The sequence below is a fragment of the Melospiza melodia genome, chromosome 16 (assembly GCF_035770615.1).
Source record: "Melospiza melodia melodia isolate bMelMel2 chromosome 16, bMelMel2.pri, whole genome shotgun sequence".
NCBI classification, from domain to species: Eukaryota; Metazoa; Chordata; class Aves; order Passeriformes; family Passerellidae; genus Melospiza; species Melospiza melodia.
In genome coordinates this window covers 7,078,140-7,101,851 of record NC_086209.1, presented here as the reverse complement: position 1 = coordinate 7,101,851, position 23,712 = coordinate 7,078,140, and the positions used below count along the sequence as shown (strand labels likewise).

General features: G+C 38.5%; 1 long non-coding RNA gene across 1 annotated transcript in view; it reads left to right on the top strand.

The window, feature by feature from the left end:
* The first annotated feature begins 12,037 nt into the window (after positions 1-12,037).
* LOC134425670 (uncharacterized) overlaps positions 12,038-23,712 on the top strand; it is a 96,873-nt gene continuing 85,198 nt past the window's right edge. The window contains exon 1 of the long non-coding RNA XR_010029737.1: positions 12,038-12,173. This is a non-coding gene — a long non-coding RNA (uncharacterized LOC134425670). The remainder of the gene's footprint in view (positions 12,174-23,712) is intronic.

The window sequence follows — 23,712 nt, the reverse complement described above, 5'->3', positions numbered from 1 at the left end:
TCTACCAACAGCCCTCTGCAGCTGAACTGGTTTGGTCTGTTGCCAAAATAAAAACTAAAGTAAACCAAATCGGCTTATGCTGACTTGCTTTACATGGTTCTGTAATGGTTAATGAAGGTGCAAATGGAACAATTGCATCAACTGCAAAATTGGATCTGAGAGATCAGGAGACTCTTAAACTGCACCTGTTTGACTCCTTGCTGTTGTCTCTGTGCAGGATAACACCTGGGAAACCTTGTTTGTGAATTATGGAATTAGTCAAGTGCTAACATAGGATTTTTTTTTTGTTTGCTTTTATATTTAATTTCCTGTATATCCTTTGCATGAAAACCTGACATTTGTGACAGAAAATTACAGCCCCAGTCCCACACATACTGACTTTTCTATTCTTCATTGATTGTCCCTGGTGGCACAGTCATTTCTGAGTTTGGAGTTCTGCCTGGGGATGGAGGACAAGCCTCAGCCCCTGTGAATAACAGGCGGCTCCCAGATGAGAAGGCTCCTCTGGCCTGCAGCAAACAGCAAAGGCTGTGTTATAGACAGGCTCCTCTAGCCTGTGTTCAAGGTAGATAAAATCAGCTAAAGCTAGGAAGAAAAGAGAAATTATGCGTTAAAAGAACAGAATAAAGAGAAAAAAAAAGGCAGCATTCAGAGTGGTTGAATATGGTGGTTTTTAATTGAGAAGTGGGGTGTGGACCCTCTTCCTTTCAGAGGCAGTAATTAAATGTCAGATGCCTACATCCCAGGCAAATGATACCATAAAAAATAGAAACCCACAGCATCTACTCTTTTTGACTGGGTTTGGAAAAAACCCAGCACCAGAAAAACTGCTCTTCAGTCCCCTAAACTAAGTCCTAGGTGTCACACTCCTAACTGGATTTTTAGACATCTCTTATGTGGGAGCAGTCATTACCCAGTAAAACCTTGTAAAGTGCATAGACACTATTATTGATATTTCATACACTCCTATCATTATCATGTTTCCTCTCTTGGGACCATTCCGAGACCTGATTCATGTATTTGTTTAACTTCTGTTGTAGATGGCTTTGCTTTTTTAAGTGAAAGCACAAGAATGAATGCTGCAGACCAATTGAAGCTCAGGAGGATAACGCACATTTTAAAATCACATGTTTCGAGTCACCTGCAATACCTCTGTGATACATTTTTAGTAAAGTAAGAAGCAACTCTAATCACTAAAATAAACTCATCAATGTCCTCGCTTCTGCTGGAACCAGGAATTTGGGCCACCATTCTCAGTGTGTAGGTGTAAAAATCTGTCATTCAATCTGGGAGCTGTAGGAATACATTCCTTCTCTCCATATGAATCCCCATTCTGGTTTGTGCCTGTCCAGAGTGGGGACAGCTTCCTTTAACAAGGACAGAGGAACAGTCAGTCTCATTCACAGTCTCAAAAAGTCACAGGGTTTACAACACTGCTTACAGTGACACACTTGGCACTCTGAAGGATATTGCTATCTAGGTGGTACTTCAGCCCTCAGCTCCTTTTGCTAGGCTTTTCATTAAGAAATCCTTCAGAAGATTTATATGTATGACTTCAAATTTCCTTGATGCCTAAAGCAGAAATGCTAAAATCCTGTCAAAACTTTTGTAAAGAGTACAGAATTGGCAGCTTCCCAGTAAACATGAAACTTGGTTAGTGATTAAAAGGATTCAGAAATTGCATAGCTGACAATACTCAGATGGGGGTAAATAAATTGTCTGCATCTCTTGAACTTGTTCTCCATGGGTGTGCTGAGAAGTGTATTCTGTAGAAAAAGGCTGGCTGAAATGGCAAGAGTTGTAACTGTCAATTTGTTAAAAGGGAAAGTAAATTATCAGCTTGAGAAAACCATTCTGGAATATTTCATTTGCAATGTCCAGCACCAGGTAGCAAAGTCTGGGTTTTTTTCATACTTATAATAGTATAGAACTGATGAGAAAAGACTCTTAGGTAGAAGGTGAGGGACTAAAACTAAAGTCTTGAAACAAAGTTTTAATTGATTTTAAAATATCTGAAACTTAACTGAGCAGTTTTCATTTCCTCTGAAAGTTCTGTTCTAACCCTGAACCGTTCACAGAAAATACAGTGAAATAAAAAGGATTTTCTTATAAATGTTAATGCCAAGAAATTGCAAGATTAAAGTAGATATTTCTTATTATTTGCAAAAACATTTCTGCATAATTACTTCTGCCACCATTTCATTGCTTTAGCATCCCCTTGAAAGATTGCCTTTCAAAGTGTGTTTTATAGCAGTCCTTAAAGATAATGCAAGGTTGTATCTGCTTTTTTAAGTGAAAAGGCATTGTAAATGCAAGCTCTCGTTTCTCTTTTCACCTGACCCGAGTGTGCATTCAGCGCCTTTGAGAGTGTTTCAATGTTTATGTAATATATTCTGTAACTGCTTTAATTTCAGCAGGATCCATACTCCAGAAGGTCACCAAAAGGTTGGGATGTACCAGTTAGCAAATGTTATTATGATCTTCATGGCCTCTATCTGAAACTCGACTTAAAACTTGATGTGGATTTTTGAATACAAGCTGTGCTTCTAAAATTGCCTTTAGGAGGTCACTTTTTCGCTTCTGCTTTCTCAATGTATTCCCAGCAGCAATGGATCTTGGTTTTCCAGGACCCAATTACATTGCATGGGGCTATCTGGAGGACACGGATACAGGCTACTAAACTGCATATTTGATTTAACTTTCCATATAGAGTTCTTTGACCTCTGAGTCTCCTTCCAGTTGCATGAAACACTCGATTCTGTGTCACTGTCTGTGTGCTGCTGAAAGCTGGCTCAGTCCTCACTGAGCAGTTACAGACTCTGCACAGGCCCTACCAGGGGCAACAAAACAAGGTTTCCTGTCACCTCTGCTCCTTGAGGACTCCAGTCTCTCAGACAGTGTAGGAGGAGCCTTTGTAGGGTTTTTTGTCTTACAGGTTTCACTGCTTTCTTCCTAGACTGACTGGCAGAAGAGCCAAGAGATGTCACTTCCCTACAGTCTGGTGATCAGAGCCCTCTCTGGAGTGTAGAATAGCCATCTGTGTCTTGTACAGCAACCAAACTAGTCAGGCTTTCTTTTAGGCAACAACCCTGCTGTTTAAAAGGTGCTTGGGAATCCATTCTGAAGTAGCACTTCAGTGGAGCACAAGAAAGTTTCTGGTTTCTGGCCCTTAATAACAAGGATGATATTTTCCCCCCATATTGTGCTATTAAGGAGCTGTTAAATTGAAGTATTGATAAATAATTAAATTCATAAATCCCAAAGTCAACAACTCCTCCACCTGTCCTGGTAAAGAGAAAAAGACAAACCTTGAAACACCTTCCCTGAGCTTGTCCTATGGAATCTCCTTCTTCCTTCTCAACACCATGGAAATCCTCAGTTCAGAAACAGTTTGATTTCTCTTTTTCATTCACTTGAATGATTTTAGGAGTGAAATAAGGATGAATTGTGATGTGTTAAATAATTGTTTGTTGGTTTCAAGGAAGAGCCAATATTAGGATTACAGTTTCAGTGGGTCTTGACAGCAGAATACCTTTCCACTTGGGTGCCATCTTCTTGTGGAAATTAATATAAATCTCAATCTATGGCCTCCAGTTTATGTAAGGTCTTGTGGAGGTGGTTTACTGAGCTGCAAAATTTTGATTAATATTTTTCTATCCATATCTGATTGGATATGACATCTGGAGCACGGGATCAAGTTTTTCCAGTTTTTAAACAAAACATACTCTGAGACGAATGGAGAAAGGAAGGAAGGGAAAGAGGAAATTCCTCTCTTGTCAGTGCAGACCTGAGGAGATGCACAGTTCTCTTTCACCCTATCAGTTTCTGTGAAACGTATCTGTAGCTGGATAACTTGTTTGGTCTTTACATGATTCTGATTTCTTGAGCATGTTCTGTCTCTACAGAGCACTGCTCACTGTGCAGGACGTTTTAGGGTGTAATTTTTTTTCAAGATACCACCATTTAAATTTTCTCAGTAGAAAAGATCATTCTGTATCAATTTTAACTTGATGGAGGGACAATTTTTCTACCTGCAGCAAAGAGGCCATGATAACTGTCAGGGCTCGTGCCTGTGTACAGTTTCTGTGAACCAACCAAAAATAAATAAATGCAGTACATTTTGGAAATTGATGCCTGTCCATTTTCAGGAGCATTCGAAAGTTAATCTAAAAGGCGAAAAACGTCAGAGTTTACTGCACTCACAATTTTTAGCTTAACTCTGCAGTAATTGGAGACTAAGAACTTTCTGTGTGCTCTTGGGGAAATGTCAATGTCTTCTGTTTTGTTATGACATTTGAAAGCTCTGGCAAACGAATAAGAAATATGTAACCCACTCACTAGCAGTCATTATGCCTGTGCTTCCCATTTTGCCCACTCTGTTGTAGATGGGAAATTGCTTTGGTTCTTGGTTATAGGTACAGTCTGTTCAGTTCAAACCATAATGGTTCATGCAGTAATTTTGATCACTGTCAACAAGGATCAGTTGTGACAATACCTGAAGCTGCTTTCAATTACAGTGCTGTGAATTTGGAGTCAGCACAGAGGAACTTCAGGGCTGTTGCAGTGTGGTGAGCAGGATCTCCCACACAGGGGTGTTTGATGCCAAGTTTTGCTGCTTGTTCATTTTATTGCTTGCCTGCAGAAGCACTGTGGCAGTAGCTAATGCAGCTGTCACCTGTGACCGAAGTCAGACTCTCCTCACAGTGGCACTCACTGCCAGGTGGATGGTCCATGATGTGTTGTGCTATCTGGAACACTCCCTTATGCTTGTGGGCAAAGTCATGCTCCTGTGATTACTCTGGATTTTGGGTTTTTCTTGTGATGTGAACAGGAATTTTTCAACAGCCTTTAAAGAAGCAAATTCTTCACATGTGCACAGTGCTCACACTGGGCAGTCATTAACTAATAGTAGGATTGGTTAGGAGAGATGTGTTTCCACACTGGAGAGAAAGGCTGACTGGTCTCTAGCCTGTCTTTCCTCTGCTTCTTTCAAAAATTTCACTCCTTCATCCTTGGGTTATTTGTGGATTAGATATGGATGATGTGTAAGTTATCAATTGTGTGGAAGACACTCCATGTGTCTGGTGTTTGTGCAGGGAGTGGAGCATGCTCTAGGACAGCTCCAGGCAGGGATGCAGCTGGAGCACAGAACCAGAGAATCTGAGTGCAAAGGGCTGCTCTAGCAGCGTGTTTAGTAGAGTGTGCAGCCTTTGTCAGGTGCTTCCAGCCCCCATACTCAGCCTGTGTTGGTAACTGAAGGCCTCTACCCTTAAAGGCAGTAGGAACAGGAATGTGTAGGGCTCAGTTCCAGGTTTGACCAAGTCCATGTCATACAGTCACCAGAGACAAGTAACTCCATCTTGTGTCACAGGTAATCACCTCATTGCTGGGCAGGAAATACTTTGGTTAGTGGCAGGCTCAGACTAAGGACCAAACCATGATACCGTGGTCTTGAACAAACCAGAGTGGGTTAGAGCAGCATCTGATCTGCAGGCTGTAGAGGGTGGAATGTTAGCACACCTGAGCGGGTCTTTATGTTTACTCACCTACTGAAAATCCAGAACCCAGTTCCTGTGTAGAATGGATATGAAGATGAAATCTTAGCAGGAATTGTCTGTGGTTCCTCCTGATTTCCCTACATTACTATCTGCAATTTAACGAGGTTATTGGTGCTTGTCTAAAAGGCTCTGTCCAAGTTTTAATTTCCTCTGTCCCTGACACATTGCTATTTGCAAAGAGGTTATACAGAAGTTAAACCAGTGAAAGATTAAAATCAGTGTAATGAAAGTTGTGTGCTGACATCTGAGAGAAAAATTCAACCTTCTTAATTTTGAAGAAGCTGCAAAGAGCCTGGCTGTGCAGTACATATGTCAGAGGGGTAAAGAAAAGCCTGTCAGATTTTGGTTTGGAGCCATTAGACATGATTTGCAGTATCCTTGCAGAGAGGAAGGCGAGGCAGCTGTGTGATGAGCATGGAACAGACAGAGATTTCAGATATCCACATGCAAATTCATTCTTTCTCTTCAGTTCAGGAACTACCAACATATCACATCCACAATGCCCCAAAGCATCCTCCCAGCCAGTTGGCTCTTAGCAAGAATAGAACCAATTTCTTAATCCTTACTACCACCTCCTGCCAACACACTATGGAAATAGAAGATGTATCTGCTTCAAAAAGCATTTGTCTGCTTTTCTGGCCAGGCATATGCTTCAGAGGTGACAGCTGGTGCAGGAAAGAAGCATTTATTTATACATAAATATATTTAGAAAAGTATCTATTTATATAAATATATACACACAAAGATATATATATATGCCTACAGAAAATGCTTTATGTGCTCATGTGTATATGAAAAGGAAGGAACCAAGGAAACTGATGAGATGCCAGTTTTCCAGTTCAGTTTTAAAACTCAGTACTTTATAAGAGTAGGGACAATATCTGTATCCCTAATGAGCAGCAGGCAGAGTAGATCTTATCTTGGGATGATTTCTAGGCCGGGCAAAGTACATTTTTTGAAAATTCTTAATTTGACATCAAATAAATTCTTAAATATGCAGAAGATCAACTGTCTCGCTTCTCCTCTTCATAAAAGATAATCCTGCACTCACCATTTACTGAGAATGACTCAGTAAATTCCAGTAATGACATCTCTAGTGAAGTATCAAGAGAAAGCTAAGGAAGGCACTTGAATTTAGTTTTTAAAGGCCTTAAAGAAAAAAGTAACTCAGAATCTTCCTGAAAGAGAATTCACCATGTTGCCACACTAGTAGCAGAGTTAACAGACACTACATGCCATAGCCTGAGTTCTATTCAAATGAAAACTGCAATGAAAAGAATTTTAAGAATATGGGTTTCTGTTTTTCAGAGAAAAAACCCCTTTCTTGCTATATTTTCTCAAATTCATACTAAACAACATGCTTGCCTTGGCACTGAATAGATGCAAAAATTGTCAATCTAAAAATTTGGTTCATCTGTAAGAGAACAAGCCTACATTGGATGCCAAGTGTGGGTTTGAAATGCATTTATTCATTCCCGATTTAGCACCTACTCATAGCATAAAATGCAGTGAGATATAAAGGATACAGAAAAACACTGCTCCCCCTCCCCAGTTTTAATAGCACATACTTATCACCATTCTTATGTTAATGAAGTGTTTATACAGCTGCCACAGTGGGCACGGGAAGATTAAAATCTGCCTTCACTCAGTGTAAAGAACCTAAGGGAGATCAGCACATCTGGTCTGGGGGGAAGATAAGTCTGTCAAAACCATTATTTCACATCTTTTCCAGCAGCTTAGAAGAAGGGTGAGAAGGAGAGAAGGAAATTTCTTAACTTTAGGGCAGCCATGTGTCTGTAGTTTTATCCTACCTGACAATTGATCACTTGTTTAATGATCAGTACCCTTGGCACCCACATGTCATCTTCAGTATCCTGTAACTTTTACTATTAACTGCTCTCTTTTGCTGGGTTGGTTACAGCTCAGGTACTGGAAACCAAACGAGGTTCTGGTGAGTGTTTCCCAAGCCAAACTCCAGCGGTGATGCTACAGAAAATGTGGCTTTTTCTATGGATTGGTTGTTGTTTCCTAGATAAAACATTAGATATCATAAGGACACCTTTCAGAAGAAGCGTGCATGGATGTGATGGAGAAAGAGATTTTAATGCTGATACTGAGGAACTGCAGCTTTAGTCACATTGTCATTTGTGAAGCCAGTGTTCTTGTTTTAGCCCACAGCTCCTCCACAGAACAGTGACATTTCTCTTAGAGTTTTAGTCTCAATTAATGCAAGAAATATTATGAAAGTCAGAAATGTTTTGTCTGTTCCTGATACTTGCTGAGAATAATGATCGGTGGTGGTTGGTTGGGTATGAGCTGATGGGGCAGATGGAGAAGGAAAGGTGTTTTTTGAAGCAGTTAGAACTATTTTAATCGATTTTGTTACAGTGACATTGCCTCTAATCCTTTCCTTATATATTATTGATAAACTTTTCACGATGTACATCATAGTAGGATTCATCAGACTTGACATTTTATCCTCCTAGTGCATTTGGGAAGCTCAGAAGTCTTCTATTTCCCATTTTACATTTACATTTATTTCTCATTTTCATGACACTGAGAGAGAAGAGAGTGTAAGGCAAATTGTTTGAACGTCAGTTTCTGCAGTTAGGCAAGAAATGCTCATCTTGTTAAAAATCAGGCCAAAGATTTTGGTCTCTAAATATAGATTTAAAGATCTAATATTAGATACCTCATATGGGAGAGATTGACCTCTGTGATTGACCAGTACTGTGCAAAGGCCCTGCAGGGAATCTCAGAGGTGGATTTTTGATCTCCTAAAGCTTCATTGCTAAAAAGTTGTTTTTCCAAGAAATTTTATGCAAATAAATCTTTAAACACATCCTAACAATGAGACATATGTTGACTAAAGATGTTGAAAAAATGGAATTTTTTTTTCAGAAACTGACCTAAAAACAAAGACAAAATAAGTTTTGGTCACTTCAAATGAAAATTATAACTGATTTATTTGGGGCTTTTCTTTTGAAACAACAAACTTTAGAAAAAAGAAAGTCTGTTGAGGCATGAAATGTTTTAACTGAGTGGAAAAAGAATAGATTTCTTTTTTGTGCTTGGGTGTATCTTTTATCTCTTAAAAAACCATTGAGTCTTGCTTTTCCAGATGAACTGATTTAGGATTTTTAAAAGATTGTAAAATTTTAAATTTAAAAATTTTTCCTCATGCCTTATTGTAAAGTAAGTCCTGCTTCTGCTTAGGTCTAAGAATTTTTGTATAGTGTTATGTTCCTAGATTGAGAATAAATAATTCTCAATAATAGAAATAAATAAAGTATTTTGTCATCTGTTCATCCTAAAACTCTTCAGTAAGGCCCTTCATTATTTCTGGGGGGACATGTGCAAGGTCTGTGGGATCCCATCAGAAACACTGCCCATAGCCTTGCTGTTCACTCTTGTGCCTTTGAGAAGAAACAGTTTGTCAAGCTTGATCAGGCCCACTCTTAGCAGCATCACTTTAGATTTACTCTGGAGTCCTCTTCAAAATACACTCTGTGCATCCAAGTCTGCCTTGATTTATGTTCAGTGCTTTCCTTGGATCTTGACTGTAGATCTGTTTCAAAACAGAGTTCGAAACATTCATCTTTGCCAACACGACTGATTTGAAGGAAAAGGCTATGTGCTTTAAAAACATTTTTATCAAGGCCAAGAAACTATTAAAATTATATGATCTTCTGTGTTTAAGCATTGATTTGGTCATTCAAACCAAGGAAAAAACCCTAAGCCCCACAGATTCCTTCAAATACCAGATATTGATTTTCCACTGTTTTGCAGAGACCAGATAGTAATTTTAGCATAAAGTGAATTTTTTACTTTTGAAAATTACTTGCTCAGGTTACTGAGCAATTGGTGATGTGTTGAGGATTTAAGAAAGCAAGGTGGAAAGCTTGAAGTTTTTGCGGTTGGTGCAACTTTCACTTTGAGACGGTCCTGTCTCTTCTCTCTTTCAGTGGAATTCAACCCTTCTGTCCCAAGCTGCTCTGAGCAGGACTGGTCTTGTGTGAGATAAGGGGGAATGCAACCCATGTGGAGCAAAAATCAGAAAAATCCTACACCAGGCCAGGAAACCCAAAAGAGACAAACCAGCACATTCTACTGACAGAGTGTCAGCTACAGCATCACCACTAATACCATGTAATCCTACCTTTACAGATCTTTTTTATCAAAAGGGATGGATTAGTTGGGAAAAACCTGAGCAGAGATGCATATTTAAAAAGATACATATTTGAAAGTCAGCTTCTGGCTGCTTCAGTTCTTGATGAATGTTGTCAGTTTGTTCTGCAAAGACTGATCCCAGATGTTCCCTAACAGGCTGTATGTAAAGGGGTATTTATTTAATTTTAAGATGGAAGATGTGTTGAAAGCCTTTTTTTTTTTTTTTTCATAATCTATCTTTTCTATTTTCTAGATTTAAATGTGAATGACATGATGATCTTCAGTTTTTTCCCCAAAAAACACATGGAAACATGAAGTGGTTAGTCAGGCATCTGTCTATCTCCAGATAACATGTAGTCCATTGCTTACTTTAGCACAACATATTGTACATCTTAAATATCTCTTTGTCATACACTTAGGCCAGTACAGAAACTATAATTTAGTTTATCAAATAAGGTGATTAGTGTTTATTTAATTGGGTAACTGAGAAGGTAATAGCACACTAAGCTGAAGAGCCTTAGTAGTGGAGTCTGACAGGAAAAACAGATGTGAAAACCACTAGCATGGGGAATCAGGTCTCATTTAAAAATTAAAGTATATAAATTTATTAAATTACCTCAAATTAATTCCTAAGTGTACACATGCACGCATTGTGAAACATCATTAAGATCCATCATAGTCATATTGATTTGAATTAATTCCCTGCAATAACAGAGATCCATATTCTAGTTTGTCAACTAAATCAGCTTTTCAAGATCTCTGAACTCCAATAATTGAGCACAGAAAAGCAGGGAAGACCAGGAAATCGTATCCAAAATCAAATCTATTGTGGGATATAAGTAGCCTTCTGAATCTCACCCCAGTAGCACCAAGTTTACCACAGACGGCATGAACCTGGCCAAAAGCTGGTTAAATTTTACTTCCTTTTTTCTTTTTTTTTCCCCCCTTTTTTTTTTGTTCTAGTATGTCTGAGAGCTTTTAGTGTCTGAACTGATAAGAATTCAAGAAATCTTAATTTCTGTACGAAGCCCTCTGTGGTTTGTTTAGACTGCACAGTAGATACCCTCAGAATGACTTCACACATCTCTCTCATAAAATCTTCTAATACTACAGGAAAACAATGTTCTTTGTGACTTGGAAAGGGTGTTGTGTTTGTGTTAAAAGGCAATATTTCCTTTTGAAAAGGCTAGCACGGAGCATCACTTCCAATCCTAAGAGTGACCTGGTGCTTCTTGTTGCCAAACTCTGATGCCTTAGACATAAATGGCATGATCATTTCTCCTTGAAAGGGCAGAAAACTCAGAATTTTGGGCTGCATCTGTTCAAGGCCTTTATTCCTTTTGTTCAGGACATCACTTTGTCATTTGCAGGATCTGCTTAGCAAACCCAAAGCCCACTCTTGCTGTGATTGCAAAACTCCATATATTTTTTCTCCAAAATTACAAATGCACCTTTCAGATAAATCTGAACACTAGTAATTTCAGTGAAATAAAACTGCACACTCTGTGCCATGGCTCTGTGTGACTAAATACCCTCTTTTCTTGGCTGTGGCTCTCTGATCTGGTGGGGTTATGGAGAATGCTGTGGATTGAATGATCCATCTGTATCAACTAAAGCAGTGCTGCACTTCAGTGTTGTGGTTACCTTTGAGAGTGCCATGGAGCTGTTACCACTGAGTTTTGGAGGTCTCTTCAGAGAGATGTGTTGTTCAGAGTATATTGGTGGAATAATGTGGGCCCACCACTTTAAAACTGCCCTGCTCAAGGTAGGGCGCTGCACTAAATTTTATTGTTTTGAGATGAATATGTTCATACTTAGAATATATCCACTGCTTACAAGTCAAATCTAAAAAATCAGGTGGAAATCTGGTGGACTGAGTGGATTTTTTTTTCCTTAAAGGAAACCCCAAATGTATATGTCCTTACTGTATAATATTGGAAATTCAGCCTTGTCACTGTAAAACACAGAGCTCTAAATGTTTCTGTACTCAACATTTTCTTTTCAAATGTCAAGATCCAAATTTACAAGGGTGAATTCTTATCTATGTGAAAATGAAAGGGAGAAAGCTCTTAACATATAGTTAAGCAAAGAAAATTCACTAGTCTATATGAAAAGAATTTATTGAAATCTTTCAGTATTGGAAAGGATAATATCATACTATTAGGAGAACTTGCAATTAGATTCAGGAAGGTTGTTAAATTGGCTTATTAAATTCAATCTGCAATCTGAATAGCACTGAAGGTTTGGAGGAAAAAAATTGTGTGAGCTAGTTATGTCCACTGTTGCTGTGACAACAGGATTGGAGAACAGTCTGTTTAAAACAAAACAACCTCTCCCAAAAATAACCACCAAACCCAACAGAAGAACATTCTGCTGGCCCCACTAAACCCAAATAACCAGACAATAACAACATGATGCCATTCCAACTTAATGAAAATGAATCATGTAAGTATTGAAATCATGCCTGCTGCTGTTGTCTAGAATAATAGTAAACTCAGAAATGGATAAGTCAAATTAAAGTCAGTGTTGTTGAGCATTTGCTAATTTAGATAAACTGTTATGTGTAAACCTCAGTGTGTGTTTTTACTGATTTTTTGAAGGAGTATGTTTGACCCCCTGTTCCATGATGCAGGGGGGTCCTGCAAAGGGAACATTAGATGCTTGCAGACAAGCTTTGTGTTTTTAGCCATGGCTTGTGCTGAGCTCTGTTACAGGCTGAGCACTTCTGAAAAGTCTCTCCTCCCTTTGGGAGTCCAAATGGAAATGGGCTCCCATATCTCACCCATAGCTGCTACTTGAGTTGCTGTTATTTGTGCTTTTCATATAAGGTTTTGTCTCTGGTTTGTGGACCAAACTAGATAATTTGCCTGTTGTTCTGGTGCAGTCATCTCCCTACCTTTATCTCTGTACATGTAGCTGGATATTTCCAGTGCACAGTAACTTTATTTCCAACTGCAGGCTCACAGGTCACAGCATGGTCACAGTGGCAGGCAAGGGTCATTGTTCTCTTAAAATTAATTTCACTTGGTTAGGACAAATTACAGTAGGTATCCTCAAGTTGTGAAGATAAGGGCAGAGATGGACAATTATTCTGATTTGAACTGAATGAATTTGCTGATTGAGGAAGTTCTGGTTGTTGGGGGCAGAGACAAAAAAAGGAGAGATAGAAAAAGGCTAAATTTTATACCTGCTGCCTAAAATATGTCTGCTGAGCTATAATTCAACTAAGTAGCAGCAAGTAAATCTAATTAATCTCTAATTAAGCCCATGAGTCTTGGCTAACAGAGGGTTTGGTTTCTTAAAAGCAATAATAAAAAAATCCCTCCACCACCAAAGACTGTGTTTCCAGACTTTTCTAGCCTTAATTGGAGTCCCAAACACCTCAAGCAATTTCCTGGGCCAATTAAATCAGGGCAGTGGCTAGATTAACATATTGCAGTGCATTTGGTGTGCTTGCTTGCACATTTGGTGTGCTTTCTTGCTGGAGTTAAATGGTTTGAAAAGTGAGGAACAGCCTGGCCCCCAGACCTAGATCTTGCAGCTGGCATTGCTCTGCAATTACTATGGCCACTTCAGATCTTTATGGGTAATATTTTTTTTCTTTATGCATAAAATTTTTTTCTACTGATGCCTAAGGAGACTTAGAAGTAGGAGAAACAGCAAAAGCAAAAGAAAAGAGAGAGAGAAAAAGCTGATGGGAAAAAATTGTGCCTTTTTTATTAGCAGGAATCTTATGTGGTGAGAAAAGATTCCAGTGAAGAAGAGTCCTTCCTTGTGTGCTCTGCAGTATATTCAGCATTGTTTATGTTGCCTATACAAAGGAATGAGGTTTTGCAGTGACAGTTTTTAATATACATCTACCCTAATGCTACTTTGGAGGATGATTCACTCTATGGGAGCAGGCATCAATATTTAACACGCGGTGACATTTTCCCTGCGTTTTTGGAAGAATTTACACAGCCTGAAAGACAGTGAAATTTGATAATGCTTTTCCCAGTGCAACCATGGAGGATCTGTAGAGAGTCCTCTTTCTGTGACCTACATCTGCAGAGCATGAGCTTTATGTGATGCATTTGTCTGTTTTCTAAAGGGTTCATTAAGAGGAGACACTGGAATAAGCTAAATATGCTGTTTATGTGAGCTGCTCCATTTCATACAGTCTTGAAAAATATTGTTTCCCTGCTGGTTCTCTGTTGACCTTAGATTACTCATTTGCTACTGCATTTATATTTCATGGAATGGAAATTGAATCAAACAAGTTTCAATCTCAATATAAAGGAAGAGGACACAGTAACATCAAACACAAAAGATGAGAAACCAATTTAAGAAAATCTGGATGAAAATTATATTTTTGAAATCGGGGAGTACATTTCACAGCAGCAGGTTGAAATGGAGGTCATAGGAACACAAGAGTTCACATGGGGGAGGGAGCTTGCCAATTCCAGAGCACAGGTGGGTCACATAGATGTGATGAAGGGCACAAGCCCCTTTCTGCTCATCTAAGTTCTATCTCAGAGGGTCTATACACCTGTAAAGCCTTCTAGGTGCCTACATTTGTGCAGAAGTGTAATTGTAGGGACCCTAGGTTTTGACAGCTTAGCATCTCCACCTTTCCCATATGGCCTGGTGAGGATTCACAGGCTGGATATTTCCATGCATCCTTCTTCACACAGTAAATATGGCCTTGCACGTGTGCTCACACCTTCAGGATTTTTTTAATGAAAACTGAGAAAATTTAAGTAATTTTTTTTAAGACAGAACACTTGGTGATAATTCAAATGGTTCTTTAGAATTTTAAAGAAATATGGATTTGTTTCCTTGTTTTAAAGCAATTGTACTAACTGGAAGAAACTGAGGTAATTTAAGAGTAGAAAGAACCTGGCTGATGACATTTGCCAAGATGGGAAACTGACACTCCAATGTCAGAATATTTTAAATAAGGAATGTCTGTTGAAGCATGAGCTAAGTGAGGTTTGACTGTCTTTCTGGTATTATTAATGCAAATTCCTTTTGAGCTGCAAGATGATAAACTTTGTGTCACTAAATCAAACAATTATATATGAAAGGTGTGAAATATAGACCATGCCAGAGTAGTGTGACCCTTTTGGATAGTGGCAGATTTTAAATGCTTGATCTCCTACCTTTGTTCTCCTAAATAATTCTGGATTTCCTTGTCAGTTAATAAGCATTTAAGCAAATTGTGTATTCTTATCAGAGTTTGTGGCAGTGAACTGTAGCAGCGTTAAAATGGCATTTAGAGGAAGAGAAGAGTATCCTTTCATGGCTGTCCTGATGAAAAGGACTGTCAAATCCATCTGGTATTATCTCCCTTTTTTTTTCCCTGCAGTTGTTGCCAATATTGAAAAGCACAAACTGGCTATAACAGGGCCTGCAGTGCCTCTTGCTATGGTTTCTGCTGGTTGATTTCCTTGACCAGGAGAGTCAATGATGTCCTGGAAGAGGAGATGTTTGGCAATGATTCATCTGTGATTTGAGGCTCAGGACAAACAATACTGCTGAGTGCATGTGGGTGGCTGCCTTAGGGAGGGGGAACATCTCGGAGTCCACTGGAGGGCTGGGAAGGCTGATTGTAACTGTAGCACATGTGAGCACAGCTTTTTCCAGCTTTAAAAGAAATTCATGTTTGTTTGAGATTTTCGTTCCTTCAATGTGTGTCTTGGCCTTTTTTACATGAACTGGTAATAATACCACTGTGGTATGCAAGCTGTTCAGATATTGGACTATGTTAGAATTGCACAATCAGTTGATTTGATTGCATTTAGAAATGTCTTCATCAGATTCTAGCTCTGTAAAAACTTTACTGATCTTAGAACAGTTTAGCAGAACAGAACTTGCCATTCTGGGGTATCCTGAAATATGTTATCCCTAACTGGCTTGAATTTTAGGTGAACTTAAAGATTAAAATGAGCTGACACCAAGTTCTACATGATTAAAGGGGTAAAAAAAAATCAGATCTCTTGTACTGCAAGCGCCTATTTGTAATTTTTTCTGATTTCATATAAATAGTGGCATAAGTATTCCTAACATCAGACTGACTATTATGTGTGGAATGAAGCCTGAGGCTGGTAGAAATTTCTATGAGCTTGTGTTGGAAGCATTTCCAACCCAGAAAGGGCTTAGTGTAGCAAATCTAGAGTCAGACAGTAGCTCAGAGCTGCATACCAGATGAGATATGTAAAGAATAGAAATTATTTATTCTAAATGGGCATGAAGAAACACAATCTGGAAAGTAAAAGAATAAAGTTTTTGCTCAAACATTTGGCACCAACAAAAACCAAATTAGATTCATGTCCATGCTCTGCTCTGGCCTTGCAACGTCCTTAGCAAATTCCATAAAATATCCATCTGTGTGAAAGGCAAAGTGCTGCAATGGGAAATTGAGCATGATGGCAAAGCACAAAAGAACAATGCACATGAGGTACTTGCTCAGAATCCGCTCTGCTTCACGACGCTGCCTCTGCAAAAGGAGGTTGCCTTTCATGGTTTTTCATCCTTTGCTGAATGTTAGGTGCTTGAACAATGCATCACTGTGAGCCAGTGCAATCAGTCTACAGAAATGTGCAGCCATAACCCCTCAGTTCAGCAGAGCCTTGTGTTTTTTCCCAGTTAATAGGATACCTCACATTTCCAGTATAATAAGATAATCACTTGGAAAACTGGTAAGAAAATAAGGTTGTTTCCTATGCCATTTTAATTAAAGTCTTGAGTTTGAAGATGGAAAATTTAATTTGGGGTGATGCTCTGACTTAACAACCAGGATCTTTTTTTTAAAAAAACTTGTAACTGTTATACTGATGATTAAGTGTTTAAAGTTTAAATTTTGAGATAAATCACATTGGCTCTGTGTGCATGAAGCTCTAAAACTAAAAAGTACCATAATTTATTGGACATTTTCACAGAAATGTCTCTCCTTAACTTAGTTTGATTTTATTTTTTTTCCGGTTTTGACCTCCTGGGAATTTTGGATTGTGACTCAAAACTTGACTGCTGGTATTTCACATCCCGGCTTCTGGTTCTTGGACATTTTAATGCCTTTTGCCATGTTTTCTTCATCTGCTTGCAATCCAGCTCCATCATAAATGATTATTCCAGTAATTTTAAGGAGCAATTCTGAGAAATGGTTCAGTTCTCTTTCAGTAGTCCTAATCCAAATAATTTTGACATCTGTTTAATACAGTCTTCATGGAAGTACTGAAATTATACTGTCTCCTTCCTAATGCTATCTTCTCATCCAAAATGACCCACTAAGAACCTTGAGTTTTGGTGAGGTGAATGATTCTAATCTCTGGTACTAATGTGGAGAGTTCCTGGCACACAAAAATGAATGATAGGATCTTAATACTCTATCTAGATATACATAAGACATTATCATGTCCATTTAAATCTGAAAACCAAAAAGTACAAAGAAGCTTTTATAGTAAGAGCTTGAGTGTTTTGTAGGGCCAATTAGCAGGCCAGATTCAGAACTTGGCTTCTACTTGGCTCCTGCATGGCTCCTTAACTACTCATTAACCTGCTCTTCCTCTCTAAAATTCATTGCAGAAATGAAATGTTTTTCAAAGCCTCTTCTTCAGCTACTTTTGCCACGTTAAAAAATCTTGAGCTATACTATATTTAAACTATTAAATTATACTGTGACATTAGAATGGCAAGAATATGCTTTTCCCCAGGAAAGCCGTAGAAAGTAAGCAGTAAATCTGTAATGACAAGTGAAAAGTGCATAAATGTTATAATCTTCACTGACAAAATCATATCTTGGTTTAGGCAAGATTAGACTTCAAAGCATGGTTGTTCTTTGTGCTACGCTAAATTCTGCATCTTTGCTTCAAAGGTGAATTTAATTACAGAACAGAAATTCAGGGAACATCAGCGTCATGTAGGTCAGCCAAAAGGATTGTGCAAAGGTTCATGATTTGCAGTGGAACCTCAAAATCAATAATGCACCTCAGGGAGCAGGGTGGTGCCTGAGTGTGCTGCTCATGCTGTGCTTTTAGCACCTGGTTTGGAGAGTAAAAGAGCTCCAGATGTGTTGGTGTTTGTTCTCAGCTGAGACTAATGCACATTTTGGAAAGAAAGGTCTGCTTGAAAGATTTCTTTTAAATATAGGTGCCCTGCAGTTTTACACCAACTGGAGCTTTGGGCCAAAGTGTTTGATCTGTCTTTGATGAGGTGAGGGCAAGATTTCTGTGCCTGAGTGATGGCAGGAATGCTATGTAGGTTAGAACCCTTGGGCAGAGCTGCACTTGAAAGGTTCTAATGAGTGACAAGGTAAGCCCTTTAAAAATGCAATGACAAAAAAGAAAACCCAGCACATCATTTGAATAGTACTAACAAGAGGAAAAAGTAGATATAGAATATGAAATAGTATAAAATAAGTAGTTTCTTTCAAATGGATGTCTATTGTTCTCAGCTGGGTCGATGGATATATTGGTGTTATTTAAGAAAAGAAGCATTATATGATTGGTAAATATCAAATAATTTTTAGGATGGTTTTAATGAGTGGTAACAAGTGGAGTTCTGTTTAAAACAAACAAATGAACAAAAAAAATCCCTCAAGTCCCAGAGCGTATCTACAGCAATAGTTTAGAAAATTTCAACCTAAAATGGAATATCATTTGTCTCAGTGCAAAATCCTCAGTATCTTTTGTGGGAAACTTGAAATGCCTAGTCCCTTCAAATGCTGAAATTGTACAATTCTACATCAAGCTTCCTCCTTGCCTAATGCCCACATTAATTTTCTTCAGCTAGAAAAATGAAGACGTTGTAATTAACAGTAAACCAATTCCCTGTCACAGATGCAGTGTTAGGAGCAGAACCTGTCCAGTTTAAAGGGGCGTGAAGGCTTTGTTGGCTTGCAGAGACTGAGAGCACTGCAGAGATGACACATTTGATTTCTGTAGGGAAGGGGAAAACTGACTGCTCTAACTGATGACATTCCCTGTTGGCCAGAGGTAGTGTAGGGAAAGTGGCAAGGCTGATACTGCAGTAGGAAATGTTAAGGCAATGAAATTGAGATAAAGGAAATACTGTAGTGAAGAGCACTTCTCTCTTTTAGGTTTTACCTTGTTAGACTTTGAGATGTTCCAAACAAGCAAGAAAGCACATCTGAGTGATGGATGCTACAGGAAAGAAGTTAAACAAATTTATGCAGAAGGGTTCCTCATATGAACTCCTAACAATAAGTTAGTTCACTTTCTGCTGAAGCAGGTCTGAACTTTATAGCTACAGTTAAGGCAAAAAGGCCAGTTTTGCTCAGCACTTTTGCAAATTGCATCACTCAGTGATGTGTTTGAGCAAGAACTAATTTGTTCTTAATGCACCTGTTTTTAGGGTTGATAACCTGATTTAACATATTTTTACAGATAGATAGATAAATCTTTTAATCAAGCCAGCAAGAATCAGGGCTTTCAATTTTAGTGCTATATTAGCATTGGATCAAACCTTAAAGCTGTGTGGTTTTTGACACAGTGGTGAAAGGCAAATGTGTTGCTTCTTAGTTGATGTCTGGCTGGGGCTCAGCAGTGGTGAACCATCTAATTATTGGAATTCAACAGATTTTGGAGTGAAATGATGATGCTCATTTTTCAGAATGGTTCAAATAAAGGAAGGTGTGAAATTTGACATCATGCACCACAGAAGATCTATCATAAGAAAACAGCAGAAACTGCTGCTTGGAAAAATTATTCTGGCCCATGGATGCTTATGTAGACACAGAACATTTCCTCCACACTGTGATACGAATCAGAGGGGACACTGAGCATGGCTGAGTCACAGGAAAAAACTTAAAATATACTCAAAACCCCTGGGAAAATTGAAACTACTTTGAATTAAACTTTATGGCCACTGTATGTGTTGCTTGCACATCTGCTGCAGAAGGAGAGGCAAAGTTAAAGGTGACAGGTTGATCCCTGAAGTAGCATCTGCTTCTGCCTCTGCCAGTAGTGCTGAGCAGAAAGCTGATTCTCTTCTGTCCTTGCCTTCATTCTCCTTACTTTTAAATTGTGAGGACAAAGTGAAGTGGACAGTAAACAAAGACGCAGATAAGGAAATCTTTTATTGTTGCTACACAATTTGTTGCTGGGTTTTGATTGAATAATTCACTTTATGCAGTTGACTCCATGAATTAGCTCGTTGAAGTGGTTTGTTTTTTATAAGTCCTTGAGGATTTTTCTGCCTGGTCTGAGATTCTCTTCTCAACTATTCCCATTCCTTGTATTTTCCTCTCATTTCTCTATTTTTATTTGCACTGCTGCATATATTAAAAGACGAAGAGATTTGATTTTACTAATCTCCTTGTGCCTATGTGTGTAGTGCACCAAGTGTCGAATGAAGAGTGAATAAAGTATCTTTATAAAGGATAACAGAGTGAAGGACATACAGCTTGACTTTGCTGTTAAACTTCCACAAGCATATGAAGAAGGAGCTGATTATTAGGATGTCAAGTAACTGAATTGTTATTCCTTGGAAAATACCCGAAGTATTTTTGGGAGTGTACTTGTTTTCTGATAGGGTTGAAGTTTTATGATATTGTTTCCTTTTTTTAAATTTGTTTGTGTATATTTCTTGGTGTATATCATTTGTGTTTAGTGGTTCAGTGAGGAAGGTCCAAGGTCTCCCCAGGTTGCTCTTGATGGAAGATGAACATGAAAATGCATTTAAATTCAGCAGTATCTCCTAGTTTGCATGAAACCTAGCTTTGTGTTTATTTTTTTCCTTATGAGAGGAAGAGGGACAGATTCCACTTTTACCACTTTCCAAAGCAATTCTGAGTTTAATTGGTGTAATTCTTTGGGGTGGAACAAGGCAGCAGCCTGTGCATTGCTCATTCTTCTTGCCTCAGATCATGTGCAGGACTTTAGAGAGGCATTACACAGCCTCTCTGTGTCAGGGATTGTGAGAACTCCTCGTGCTGCAAATGCCAAGAAAGTCCAGAAGGTATTTAGGAGCACAAAAGAATTGGTTCTGTTCTTAAGTTTGTGGTGTGTTGGGTGAACCGAGGAAAGCCATTGCCCTTGGTTGTTTTTTTAATTGATTTATTTAGATTAACAAAAGGCACATGTGAGGTTGCCTCTGTGGGCCAAGTATTGTAACCTGATAATTACGTATTATAAATTATAATTATTATATTGTATACCTGATATAATTAGCACATGTCAAAAGTAGCTGGTGCTGGGCAGTTATCCTCCAGCAGTAAAGATGGTGTTCATAAGGACTCAGAACTACTCTGGAGGTGTTAGAACTAGAAACATGCAGTGCTCATAAATTATTTCATTATAGGCTCACAAACAGATCCATAAAAAGAATTGTTTCTTGTTATATGTTGGCCTGATACCAAATGAAAACCCTGCTCTGACTCACAGACCTTTGGAAAAATTTTGCTCCTGAGAAAGGACTCACCACAACACAGTGAACATCAAAGTAATTAGAATTCAGTAGAAGAGATTTAAAATAGATTTAACTGTTCCATTTTGGATAAATTGGCAATAAGAAGGAGACAGCTTCCTTAGGAGAAAATAGTGAGAATGAGTGCTCTGTGAGGCCAGGTTTTAGGAGGCTGCTGGTGATGCTTCATGATGCCAATAGCAGTATTGTCCCTTGTATTGTGTATATCATGGTACCTGGGAGGAGTATGGGACTGAGGATCAGGAAGTATGCTATTCAAATATAAATGTGCTTTTATACATTCTTCCTATGCATCTAGACTCATTCTACCTCCTTTTTTTTTTCTCTTTAGAGGTCACTACATAGGCGTTATAGTAAAAGTCATGTGGGTTTTTATTTTTTTCCTCTATGGATATGTAATGAATTCTGGTAACATAATTTCTTGCACAGTTAAAGATAATAGTTGTTCATGACCATTAAAGCTAATAGATTTTCATTACAATTTCCCCTGATGTCAGCATTTTAGTGTCATATATTTTTATTTACATTTTCAGCACACAAATACACCCAGATTTTCTATGTACCATCTGTTGCAATGGTGTGAGCTGGAGGTTGATGGTGTGATCACACACTCGGAATCTGCTGTTGTTGGAGAAGGGGCAGCAAGCTCTGCAGCCACAGGCTCCAGTGTAACACAAATGTCAGGAGTGGCAAAGAAGGGAAATCACAGAGTCATCACAGCACGTCCTGTGGGCATTTTTTGGTACAAAGGACAACCTGAGTTTCCCAATTAAGTTTCTGCATGTGCTTTGTGCTTCCTAACTCTTCCTGTTGACTGAGAGTACTGGTCCCTGTGCCCTGATGTTCCAAAGCTCTGTGAAACCTGGTGTTCCAAAGCTGTGGGGAAATTAAATGAGCAATTTCCACGCTGTGTGGGTGGATATAAATAGAACAAAAATGCTCTTAGTAAAGTACTGTTCTGTAAGTGGCTCCAATGTCTGTTCTACAAAGGTCAATTTGAAGAAATCTGGTTAAACCTGTAATAGCAACTGTGGAAATCTAAGTAGATGTTTCAAACACCATCCACTTTTTTCTGTCTACAAAGTCTGGAAAGTCTAATCCAGTGATCCTGCACACTGCAAAAAAGGAGGAATAGGGTAACCAAATGTACCTTATATGGGGGGAAAAAGGTATCTTTTTATCTCTATTTATATTTATAGGTGGAAAAGGATGCAAAATTTAATTAGGAGAAATTATCTTTTCTTAGGTACTTGGAACACAAGAATTCCTTCTGATAGTTAGATCTTTGAAAATCTGGTGAATATTTTACAATAGATCAACTGCAAAAAGAATCTGAACTTCATATTGCTGCAGGAAATTTTGGGTTTTAGCAAACTATTTAAAGAAACATCCCTCAAGGCCTGTTAATCACTGAAATCGCTATAAGCACAGTTTTAATGAATCAAGAACATATTTAATAGCTTTATTTTTTTCTTTAAAAATTTATTGTATACAAAAAGCTTAAAAAGCAGTTATGAAATCTAAATTAATTGTAACTCTTCAAAATACAAAACCAGACAATCAGATCTACATTTGCAATTTAAAATCAGGATGGTTTTTGGAAAGATCAAGCTTATTTTCTGCTTTTGAAAGAAGGGATAGGGAGAATTGCAGTCCTTTGATTGCATAGCTCTGATTGCAGACAGTGATATGCTAACAATGATTACTGGAATTTTCAGAAAACTTCATAGTGATAATTCATTTACAGTTAGACATTTGATTGCATAGTCCATGTCTTTTTAACAGTGCCTTTAATGTGGGTACAAATCCTTAGCTTTGTGTCTTCAACAGAAGAAACTGAGCTGGCTTCTTAGGAAGACACTGTCCAAAAGTCCAACGTCACACATAACAGAAATTATTTAGAAACTTTAATGCCATCCCTGTATTATCAAACCTCTGTTAAGTTATTGTGATGGCACCACTTTCTTCCATCCTTCACTTTTTATTTTTTATACAGTCACAGAACTTCTTTAGATTTTTCTTTTTCTCTTATTTCTACAGCAGGAGTTGGTGATGCCAGGTTGGGTGGCTTGGTCATTTGCACTGCACGTGGCACAGGCAGGTCCTGGGCTGTGCTTCCAGGCTGCAAAACAGGCAAATGCAGCAGATACATGAAACATGTAAAAGCATTCAAAGATTACTTGGCTTCTTTCCAAACAAATTTGGATTTCTCAGCCTGGAAAAGGGAAAGCTTTGGGGTGATATAATTATGCTTTTCAGTACCTTGGTGGGATCCAACAAGAAAGATGGAGAGAGACAATTTGTAAGGGCAAGGAGTGACAGGACAAGGGGGAATGGGTTCAAATTCAAAGAGAATAAGTTTAGGTTTATATTAGGAAGGAATTGTTCCCCTGTGAGGGTGGGGAGGCCCTGGCACAGGGTGCCCAGGGAAGCTGTGGCTGCCCCATCCCTGGAAGTGTCCAAGGCCTGGTTGGACAGGGCTTGGAGAAACCTGGAGTAGCAGAAATGTCCCTGACCATGGCATGGTGTTGGAACAAGATGATTTTTAAGATCCTTTTCA